Raw genomic sequence first — 11,592 nt, forward strand, 5'->3', positions numbered from 1 at the left:
AACCTCTGAGCTTCGGGATAATGCTCTAACCAACAGAGCCATCTGTCCAGGGCTCACATTTTAACCTTTTTAGGTAGATTTATCTATCTTGCCCTTTATAGGTTTTCAAATTGGTCCTATTCTAAGCAAGTACCACCCCATCAAGCTTGTAAAAATATTTTCCTCCAGGGTTTTCGACCACTGTTTCCCTCACTGAGGCATCATGCATTTCCTTCTTCCTTTCTCTCCCCAGGGAAAACCGTTTGACACAGACCCATCTCCAGAGAGGTCACGCCCATGTACTTTCCACCAGCAGAGGACAGAAATAGAAGTTCTCACTGTCCTAGGCTACACTGCCTGCTGTCATTCATTTTTAACGTTTGTCAACTTGAAAAGAAAAAAAGTATGTTCCTCTTAGTTTACTGCACATTTCTTATTTTTCATGAAACTCTTCTAAGAGATGTTCACTTAAAACTCTTTTCTCTAAAAACTTGTGTTTGTTATATTTTTCTGAAGAAGCTTCATTTTTTTTAATGCAAGAGTTTTAATATATCCAGAAGAAGAATGTGACAGATATGACCTCCCCCTCCCCCCATTATATATGTTGAAACTATTTGGAATTGTCTTCTACATTGTATGTGATAATGATGAGGCCCTGGACAGTGTCACCTGAGTTGGTGACCCGAGGTAAACACCGGGGTGGGGCGGGGTGGGGATGGCAGTACGGAAAAGTTTCCAGTTTATGGTAAATACCGAGACAAAACTAGCTCACTCCAACACGGAACTGCTGAGAAGCTTGACCGATTCCCACGCTACCCCTCAGATCCGGACGGCGAACTCAGGTGCGTGAGCCTGGCTCAAACCGCAGAGGGCCCCAGGGAACCTGGGAGAAGAGGGGCGTGGCCTGAGGGAAGGAAATTCAGGGATCTTGGGGACTCCGCATGGCTGTCATACTCCATGAAATGTCCTTGGGGAGCACTCCAAGATGGCCCTGGACAAAACACTGAGCTTTGTCGCTGCTTTGTGATGCATGGGTGAGGACAGAGAGTCAAATACATAAAATACTCCGCAATATAACAGAAATGTGCCTTTTCCCTGAAGCCAGAACTCTAAAATCATAGAGGTTTGGCTCCACGTTACACACCTCTCCCCACCCCCTCCCCTTCCCCCTAGCAATTATAGACCGGTACATTTCACTCACCATGGCAACCAACACAGAAAAGAATTTTTGCTAAACTTTAAAATGGGGGATTTTGCATCTCCCTATTCTAAAGCTTTCAATTTGAAACCTGGCCCTCTTACAGCTACACCTGACTGCGTGTGACATCACGCTTTATGTATCGTTCTGTGTTCCGTCAACATGGGGGGGGGGGGGCCTCAGTAATGAGAACATGGTGTTTTTCATCCCGCCATACAGATTTCCATAGATAGCTGGCATTATCTCCGTGTTAGGCAACCTCACCAGGAAATAGCCCCTGTTGACGCTTGCTGCAACTACTTAGCCTCAACACATTTATACCAGACAAAGTCTCCTTGTTCGACCTTTGTCATTATTTGCTGCACTTTTGTTTGTCCAGAAGCTGACATCACTTTTATTTAACATTTCCTGATTATTATAGTAGAATGACTGGAAACCTTTCTGTCTAGCAATCACTGTGTGTCCACCACCATCACAGTTACCGAGTTTTGGAGGATCGCTGCTTTCAATCAAAGCCAACCCCCGCAGCGACCATGACCAGAGGCAGCAAATGAGCTGGAGCGCAATGGTCCTCGGCCAGGACTTTTCCTCATTCCTGAACTTTGGAACTACTAATATATGCTGAAAAGATTTAAATAAACAAAACACCCTGTGCTGCTTATAGCCTTCTCAGAAGGCTCATGATCGCTGCCTCGAAATGGAAGGGTGACCTCATCAAGTCAAGAACTCATTAGGAAAGTGTGGTGGAATCTCTGCGCTGTTCCGAGGGGAGGCACGCGTGGAGTTTCCCTTTGCCGTCCCTGTTTCACCTGCCATTGTTTCTGTGGCACTGAATGTGACCAGCCTTATCTAAAGATGAGGTTAAGTAAGGGGAAGAAAGAAGGGCGTGGAGGGCGAGGCAGAGGTGTTCGGAGGAGAAGCACACGGGCTTGCGGATGGCGCTTACATGGCGTCAGCTTCGGGGAACACTCTGAAGGCTCTCCACTTGAACCGGAAGCAACTTACATGAAAGGGATCTTGGTTCTTCATGCTATGATGATGGTAGAAAAATATCATTGCCTGGTTGGAGTTTTAAACCACTCTGAGGATAAAGTTGTAAATTCTAGGAGAGCGAGGGCCTGCATGTAGGGGAAACATTAGCCACTTTTTTTTTTTTTTTTTTTTTTTGTATTTTTCTGAAGCTGGAAACTGGGAGAGACAGTCAGACTCCCGCATGCGCCCGACCGGGATCCACCCGGCACGCCCACCAGGGGGCGATGCTCTGCCCTTCCGGGGCGTCGCTCTGCCTCGACCAGAGCCACTCTAGCACCTGGGGCAGAGGCCAAGGAGCCATCCATCCCCAGCGCCCGGGTCATCTTTGCTCCAATGGAGCCTTGGCTGCGGGAGGGGAAGAGAGAGACAGACAGGAAGGGGGGGGGGGGGGGGTGGAGAAGCAAATGGGCGCTTCTCCTATGTGCCCTGGCCGGGAATCGAACCCGGGTCCCCTGCACGCCAGGCCGACGCTCTACCGCTGAGCCAGCCAGCCAGGGCCAACATTAGCCAACTTAATGACACTTGCTTGACCCTGAATTATTCAGTACCCAGGGTGACAGGGTTGGGGCTGCTGGGGTAAGAAATGGGAACTCCAGAAGTGGTAGAGGAGGGAGATGGTTATAAAAGTCTTATTGCTGAGGCTAAAAGCAATGCTGTAGGCACAGCTCTATACAGACACTCAAAGCTATACGAAGTAGTGATAGCTATATACAGTAGTTGCTCACAACTATATACAGTCACTCCCAACTGTATACAGTAGTCACTTGCAGCTACATACAGTAGTTACAGCTGTGTATAGTAGTCACTCACAGCTGTATACTGTAGTCACTCATAGCTATATACAGTAGTTACAGCTACATACAGTTACAGCTATATACAGTAGTCACAGTTACATACAGTAGTTACAGTATATACAGTAATCACTGACGGCTGCATATAGTAGTTACAGTTACATACAGTTGTTACAGTATATACATTAGTCACTCATAGCTATATAGAGCAGTTGCAGCTATATACAGTCACTCACAATGATCTACAGTAGTCCTCTGCACCAATACACAGTAGCTTCCCCTCACCTGTGGGGGATGTGTTCCCAGACCTCCAGCAGATTATTGAAAAGCAAATAGTACAAAACCCTATAGATACTTTAAATATATATATATACACACATATGATAAAGTATAATTTATAAATTAGACACAGTAAGAGAGTAACAACAATAACTAATAATAAAATAGATTACTTTAAATAATAAATGTAATGAAAGTTTAAAAAATGCTTTTTTGCACTTCTATGTAACATCAGGAGAGTTATTGCATGTTAACCTTAGACTAGGGTTACCCAGGGTAGGCTTTTTTTACATAAAAAACAGCAATACTGTATCCATCCCTTATAGCTTTTAGTCAGTGAGGTTTGTGTAATTTAACAATTGCAGGCCATTTTTTATAATCTCAGAATCTCAGTGATGCTTGGTTCTATTTTTAAGCCTGAACACCTACTCCACACATTCATTTCCTTTTCCAAAAAAAAAAAAAAAAAATGGGTCACAATAATTGTGTTTACTACTAGTTTCTCAAATTCCTCTTATTCATCAGCAGCTATGTAGCCACATAGTCACTTTATAAATAACACATGACCAGGATTTTTATCTGTCTTATCTTGCTTGCATGACTTTTATGTTGGGTGTTTTCCCTAGAAATCACTTATACGAAATCAGTCATTCAGTATGGAATTTCTTTCACCTACTGATATACTTTTTTTTTTTTTTAATTTTTTGTATTTTTCTGAAGCTGGAAACCGGGAGAGACAGTCAGACAGACTCCCGCATGCGCCCGACCCGGATCCACCCGGCACGCCCACCAGAGGGTGACGCTCTGCCCACCAGGAGGCGATGCTCTGCCCCTCCAGGGCGTCGCTCTGTGGCGACCAGAGCCACTTCAGCGCCTGGGGCAGAGGCCAAGGAGCCATCCCCAGCCCTCGGGCCATCTCTGCTCTAATGGAACCTCGCTGCGGGAGGGGAAGAGAGACAGAGAGGAAGGAGAGGGGGAGGGGTGGAGAAGCAGATGGGGGCTTCTCCTGTGTGCCCTGGCCGGGAATCGAACCCGGGACTTCTGCACACCAGGCCGACGCTCTACCACTGAGCCAACCGGCCAGAGCCTGATATACTTTTTTTAAACGTACATTTAAAAATTTTTTTTGAAACACATATACACATATGACCATATAACTACAGTCAAGATAATGAACATATTTATCATTCAATTGTTTTTTTGAAAACTTTTTTACGCCCCTCAATACCAAGACAACCAACCACCAATAACCTTTCTGACCTATAGATCAGTGGTCCCCAACCTTATTTGGGCCACGGACCGGTTTAATGTCAGAAAATATTTTCATGGACCAGCCTTTAGGGTGGGACAGATAAATGTATCACGTGACCGAGACAAGCGTCAAGAGTGAGTCCTTAGATGGATGTAACAAAGGGAATCTGGTCATTTTTAAAAAATAAAACATCATTCAGACTTAAATATAAATAAAACGGAAATAATGTAAGTTATTTATTCTTTCTCTGCGGACCGGTACCAAATGGCCCACGGACCAGTACCGGTACAACTTTTTGACAGGTTTTCTTCATGTGAGACAATTATATTAATATACATACATACATACTGCTGTGTGTATTAAAAGTTCATTTATTTCTATTGCTGAATCTTCTTCCAATGTGTGGATATACTACTTTGTTTAGCCAGTTCATTTGTTGATAGATATTTGGTCTGTTTACAGCTCTCTCTCTCTCTCTCTCTCTCTCTCTGTTTTTTATGGTTAAAAGCTGACATACTTATTTTTAAGTCTTGCCATGGCCTTTGTTCAGATATGTGTCATAGAGGTGATTAAGTCATAGCTAGATATGTACATCTTTCCTGAACTGGTTTTGAAAAACAAAGAGTGAGAGAGTAATTCTATCAGTGATGCAAACTTTGTTTACCAGGGCGCCGGTGAGAAAACACTTCCTTTAGATGTGAAAGTGAATACACTGCTCAGACTTCCCAGGACCTTGGTTCATTGTTATGGTGATAACTCGTGTTAATGATCTCTTACAGTGCAACAGTCTTTGGAATATGCAGAAAGACTTCAGCTAGGTAGGACCAGCCGCCATGAATATCTATTCAACAATAGTAGGCAGAACCCAACTTCTGGCTTGAATATCTCTCCCTCTCCTCTAGGTCGGAAACTTTATAAAGGGCAGTGCCACACGCTGACCCCTTTCCTTTTGGAAGGGGAGGCTAAACTGAGGGGTGTATCTTTTTGCGATTAAAGGAGGAATTCAGTAGTAGTTTTGGAGGGGATTGGGTTGATGGTAGCCAGAAAGGCCTGCTCTTGATGCTAATTACATATTACATAGGCCCAGCTCCGGGGAAATGTGCCGCAGGGACCAGCGGAACTCCGGCTTCTTCCTTATACTACTTACGACAGACGTCTGTCGGCACCCCAGAGATAACCAGGCCTGGCCTCTCTCTGCGTCACTAATTGCTGGCTTTTTAGGATGCTGTCTCTGCACGAGCCAGACCTGGCCTGGAAGTGCTGTTTACCAGCCTTTATCTATTAGAACAGAGACTCGTTCATCTCTTTCTGCCTTGATTTATATATACTCCAGTAAGTATGAGTTACATATCTTCTGCTAGAGACATAAACTGCCCGTGGGAGGGGTCTTTATTTATTTATTTTAACATAAAAGGGGTTTTATCTGCAGGGGAACAAGACTCTAAGGGAACAAGCCAAATGCCATGTCATCATCCGACTCCTCCCCCCGCCCCCCCCCCCCACATCTCCTCCACTGCAGCTGGGGCGGAACCAGCCTCGGGAGCTGCAGACCCCCAGGGCGGCTGGAGGGCCACAGCCCCGCCAAGGGGAACGCTGGCCAACTTGCCAATGCCCTGGGTGATGATGACATCTTTGATATTTTTTCCGTTCAGCTCGCCGATGACCTTGTTGAGCTGGTCGCCATCTGCCTTGGTGCCCACGCTGTACAGGATCTCGGTGCCCTTGGTGCTGGGCAAGACATTGCCCTCGGGGATGAGGGCAGTCAGCAGGGAGGAGGCAATATAGTGCATCTGGACTGCAGGGAGGGGCCTCCGGCCTGCAACCTCGGTGGCCTATACAGGGACAACATGCCTATGTCTGTAGAGACCCAGTGCCTAGTGCTGCGCCTGAGACAGAGAAGGTATTCAGTATTCATTGACTGGATTTTTTAAAAAGTGAAATGTGATTGTAGTGGTGAGTTGGTACAGCAAATGGTCAAACAGAGCTGTCATAGGCTCTCTGATTATGGGACACTCATTGTTACCACCTATTGACCTTACAACAGTGTCATGGGAGAGGCATAATATTCCCCTGGTGGCTAGGGCCTAGCCCAGGGGTCCCCAAACTTTTTACACAGGGGGCCAGTTCACTGTCCCTCAGACCGTTGAAGGGCCGGACTATAAAAAAAAAACCTATGACCAAATCCCTATGAACACTGCACATACCTTATTTTAAAGTAAAAAAATAAAACAGGAACAAATACAATATTTAAAATAAAGAACAAGTAAATTTAAATCAACAAACTGACCAGTATTTCAATGGGAACTATGCTCCTCTCACTGACCACCAATGAAAGAGGTGCCCCTTCCAGAAGTGTGGTGGGGGCCGGATAAATGGCCTCAGGGGGCCGCATACGGCCCGCGGGCCGTAGTTTGGGGACCCCTGGCCTAGCCTATGCAACCACCTTGCAAGATAGACATAATCCTCCCTTCCCACAGGAAAAGACAGATGCGCAGAGACACGGGGCGACTTGCCAAAGCCACAAAGCTGTAAGTGGCATTGCCAGGAAATTCATCTGTCTCGAAGGCCCCTGGGAACTTCCCCTACATTAGGCCACCTCCCTAAAGATGCAAATACGTAACAAAGAGGGACTAGAGTCAGGACTACTCAGTCCAGTGCCCTGCCTAGCAAAACAAGTGGTGCTGGAAAGTGCTGGAAACTGGGGTCTCCTGTCCTTAATGTCACTGCACAGCCCAATGGGATGGGGACAACGGCCTTGGCTGGCTGTCGTACTGTCACACGGGCAGCTGTGTTGGTGTCACAGCAGAGGGCTCTAGAAAGCAGTCAGACCATTAAACATTGATGTTAAGTGGGAAAAATCCCAACATGCCTTTCCTCATTGAAACTCAGAGTCCATCCTTCTGAGCCAGGAAAATCGCATATGGAACTTATTGGCAATGATCATTTCCTGCCCTAATTCTGTCTTAGTGTCCACTTTCCCCTGAAGTCTGCAGGACGATGGGGAGGATTCGGTCAGCCCCTACGGCTGGCCTTGGTCCCCCCTCAGGGCATCACTGGGTGATGTGTTGGTGTCTTTGCTCTGCCCCTACATTGATTTGTCTCCCATTCCTGTCTTCTGCCAGAGACCAGAAGTGCCCAAGCCTGGTGTGACTCACTCCTGCATGTACGTTCTCCCTGCATGCATATCTGTCTTTGTGTCCCCATCACCCCCTTTTATAAGGACACCTGTCATATTGGATCCACCCTAATGACCTTACCTTAACTCAGTCATCTGTGAAGGCCCTATTTCCAAATACCCTAATGACCTTACCTTAACTCAGTCATCTGTGAAGGCCCTATTTCCAAATCAGGTCACATTCTCAGGTGCTAGGGGTTATGACTCACCATATGAATTTCAGGGGACACAATTCAGTCCATAATAAAGGTTTTACATGCAAGTCTTTCTTTTTTTTCATATTTTTTTATTTATTCATTTTTTTTAGAGAGGAGGGGGAGAGACAGAGAGAGAGAGAAAGAGAGAGAGAGAAGAGACAGAGAGAGAGAAGGGGGGAGGAGCTGGAAGCATCAACTCCCATATGTGCCTTGACCAGGCAAGCCCAGGGTTTCAAACCGGCGACCTCAGCATTTCCAGGTCAACGCTTTATCCACTGCGCCACCACAGGTCAGGCCAACATGCAAGTCTTTCAACCCTGTTGCTACTCAGACACTTAATGTACTGGAGTCTTCAGTCTCCAGAATCAGCTATTTTCTTTCTTTTCTTTTCTTTTCTTTTCTCTTCTTTTCTTTTCTTTCCTTTTCTTTCTTTTCTTTTCTTTTCTTTTCTTCTCTCTCTCTCTCTCATGCGCGCTCTCTCTCTCTTTCTCCTTCCTCCCTCCCTCCCTCCTTCCTTCCTTTCTTCCTTTCTTTCTTTCTTTCTTTCTTTCTTTCTTTCTTTCTTTCTTTCTTTCTTTCTTTCTTTCTTAATAGCAACAACTTTTGAGGAACAGAGACATCTGAAAACACTATATAAATCAAGAAACCCCAGAAGAGTTATTCAGAGCAAGGGAGGGAGGGTTCTCTGAAGCCATGGTCTCTTGAGTTCCCTCCAGGTTATAAGAACTCAACCAAATATTCCAGTTTGGCTTTACCTGGGAGGGAAGCAGGTGACAGTGTCAACTTGTGCAGTTACTGCTGTCTTCACTAAATCTAGAAAGTCCCAGAGGACCTGCAAAAATAATTTTAGAAATGCGGTCTGTTGAAATGCAAGCACTGTCACCAGATTGGAGTGTTGACACAGCCCAGGTGGTCAAGGTGTGCAGGACGGCAGCCTTCCCCCTGCCTCTTCATTGTTTCTGATTGGCCCACTGAGGGTACCTCAGAACAGTAATGCACCGGGGAGCCAATCCAAGCTATGTCACTTCCAACTGCTGAGGTGTGTACAGGCACCAGGCTTATAAATCTGTCTTTTATTATCTGGCTGACTTGGGCAGGTTTTCAGAAGGAACAGTAAAGTTTTATGGTATACTCTGATAAGCCCACCTGCAGAGTCAGGCTTTGTTCTGGATGAAATTCTCCCCGGCAGCCACAGAGTTCAGGCTAGCCCATCCGAACCTGCCCTGGTGCCAGGGGTCAGTGGCCTGAGGTCAGATCATGGAATTGGAATAGATTTCCTCACTCCAGCCAGTGAAATAACCTGTCTTAATATCCCCTTAGTGGCCCCCACACACTTAGGCTTTTTATAAGATGTATAATCATAAATATTTTCTGCTTGTTTGATCATTTATTGTAGCTTTTAATTCCATGTTAGGGTAAGAAATTTGGAAACAATATTTTCCCATTTCTTTGAAATGGTTCATTATTATTATTATTGCCAGTTATTATTATTCAATTTCTCCTTAGTTTATTGGCTTTTCCATAAAAATGCCATTTAAACACACTCAAATTGTTTAAAAGGTAAATGCAAATAATTGGTTAAGATGTCTATTGCTAAGCCTCAGAATATAATAAGTTGGTTGTAATAAAAACTCAAATACTTCATGTTATATTTAGAAGCAAATAAAATGATGACTGAGGCTTCTTTTAGTTACAGTAACCATCATTTTTCCAGTTAAAATTTAGTTAATGAATAACAATTGTTTTCAATTTACTTTAAGGTATTTCAACTACTCAACAGTGTCCAAGAGAGCTGGAGTGAATGACAGGAATTGACAAAATACAATTCTGACAGAAAAGCAAGTCTTGAGCCATTCAATAAGAGAGTGAGATCCAAAAACCATCAGCAACCTAATCAAAAGCCGAAACGAGAATTAATGTCTTGAATTAAAAGTTTAACATTTTGCCTAATCTCCCCAGTTTGCATTCTCTCATAATCCATCATTCTGGGTTAATCTGACAGTTTATCTGCCCACAAGCGAATTCCAGTATCGTTTAGTCACTGGTTCAACCTATGAGCTATGTAAATACTGATACTTCCATTATACTGTACTGTAGTTTCAAAAAGTATTTTTTATTAATTTTAACGGGATGAAATCAATAAATCAGGGTGCATATGTTCAAAGAAAACATGTTCAGGTTATCTTGTCATTCAATTATGTTGCATACCCATCACCTAAAGTCAGATTGTCCTCTGTCACCTAAAATTATTTTTTTAAATTGCAAAATTTAAAAGCCCAATTTTAAAAGAAGCTAGGCCAAAACTTTTACATAGAGGTTATAGTAGTTGCCTTCAGGTTGGCCTTATGGGTTCATTCAAAGGTGTCACTGCCAAGAAAGTTCTGGAAACTTTTCAGAATCCCAGGTCAATTCTTTGAATACCTGCTAAGGTGTAAAATCTTTTTTTCCTTTTTCTTTTTTGAAGTTTTGCTTTCCAGAAACAACTTAAAAGGTTGTTCTTTCAGTCATGCAGATGGTCCAGCTGAGTAACACCTTTTGGGTCTAAAACCCCCTTTGGATTCATAGGATGGATTTTCTTGTGTGGTTTATAAATCAGTTCTGAAAGCAAGCCCAGAAGAGGGTCACACATGTTTTAAGCAAAGAAAGATCACAGGCAAGAAGTAATAGCTTCCCAAAGCTGCTGTGTTAAAGTGAATCAGTCTAGCGAGGCGTCACAATGCATTTTAAAATAAATTTTAGCGTGACTTTAAAGTCATGGCGCAAACATGCACACTTCTTCTTTTAAATTTATTGTTCAATTATAGTTGATATGCAAGGTGATATTAGTTTCAGGAAACACATACTTTTATGGGTGTAAAGGCTTCAGGGAAAGAGAAAGAGAACTTTAAAATGTTTTACTTTTAACCTACTTGCTTAGGGAGGAAAAAAATTTGACTGCCTTCACTGCTACACACAGAACAGTGAGATGACAACTATTTCATTGCCCTGAATGCTGCTATTTTGCAGAGAGATTCAGAGAGTTGAGAACAGAAATAAGGAGAAAAGCACAGGTCTTGAAGTGAATAGGAAGCCTGCTAACCCAGGGCGTGATTCGGACCCAGGTGTGTGGTTCTCTCCATCATTTACGCCCCCCCCCCCCAAAATCACTCATGCTAATAACTCCTCAAATCCAGCAATTATAAATTTCACATCACAAATTGTCCAGACCCCAAATACTACTTATAACAGCTTGCATTTATATGATGCTTTATGTTGTTTATAGGGATTCCTTACCTGACCCTTCTGAGACATTAAGCAGAACAGGTGAGCTTGCTTCTCTCTCCCTGTTAAAATAAGAATGCTGAGGGACAGAGGACAGAACTTTGACACAACACTGCTGGATTTGGTAAGCAGTTGGTACAGTTTTGATATTCCAGATTAATGAACTCCTAAGGCTGGGTTCTTCCATAGCATTATGCTTCCGAGTTGAGCTGAAATCAGCACCGTATGCACTGAAATCAATTTAAAACACAGCTTACTATAAAATGTTTTAGGCAAACCAAAACTATAGGTATTGGCACCATGGACATGTGTAATGTGCTGTCCAGCTGAACAATTTAACTGTTTACACTCATTTCCCTGCCCCACCCCTCCCTTTGCTTCCCCAGGATTAGTGCTTTGCTGGGGGGAGGTGGAAACATTTGAGGTGC

At 43.9% G+C, this 11,592-nt stretch overlaps 1 pseudogene; it reads right to left on the reverse strand.

The window, feature by feature from the left end:
* Nucleotides 1–798: 798 nt before the first annotated feature.
* On the reverse strand, nt 799–6,321 carry LOC136315029 (large ribosomal subunit protein P2 pseudogene; annotated as a pseudogene).
* Between the last annotated feature and the right edge of the window lie 5,271 nt (nt 6,322–11,592).

The sequence above is a fragment of the Saccopteryx bilineata genome, chromosome 11 (assembly GCF_036850765.1).
Source record: "Saccopteryx bilineata isolate mSacBil1 chromosome 11, mSacBil1_pri_phased_curated, whole genome shotgun sequence".
NCBI lineage: Eukaryota > Metazoa > Chordata > Mammalia > Chiroptera > Emballonuridae > Saccopteryx > Saccopteryx bilineata.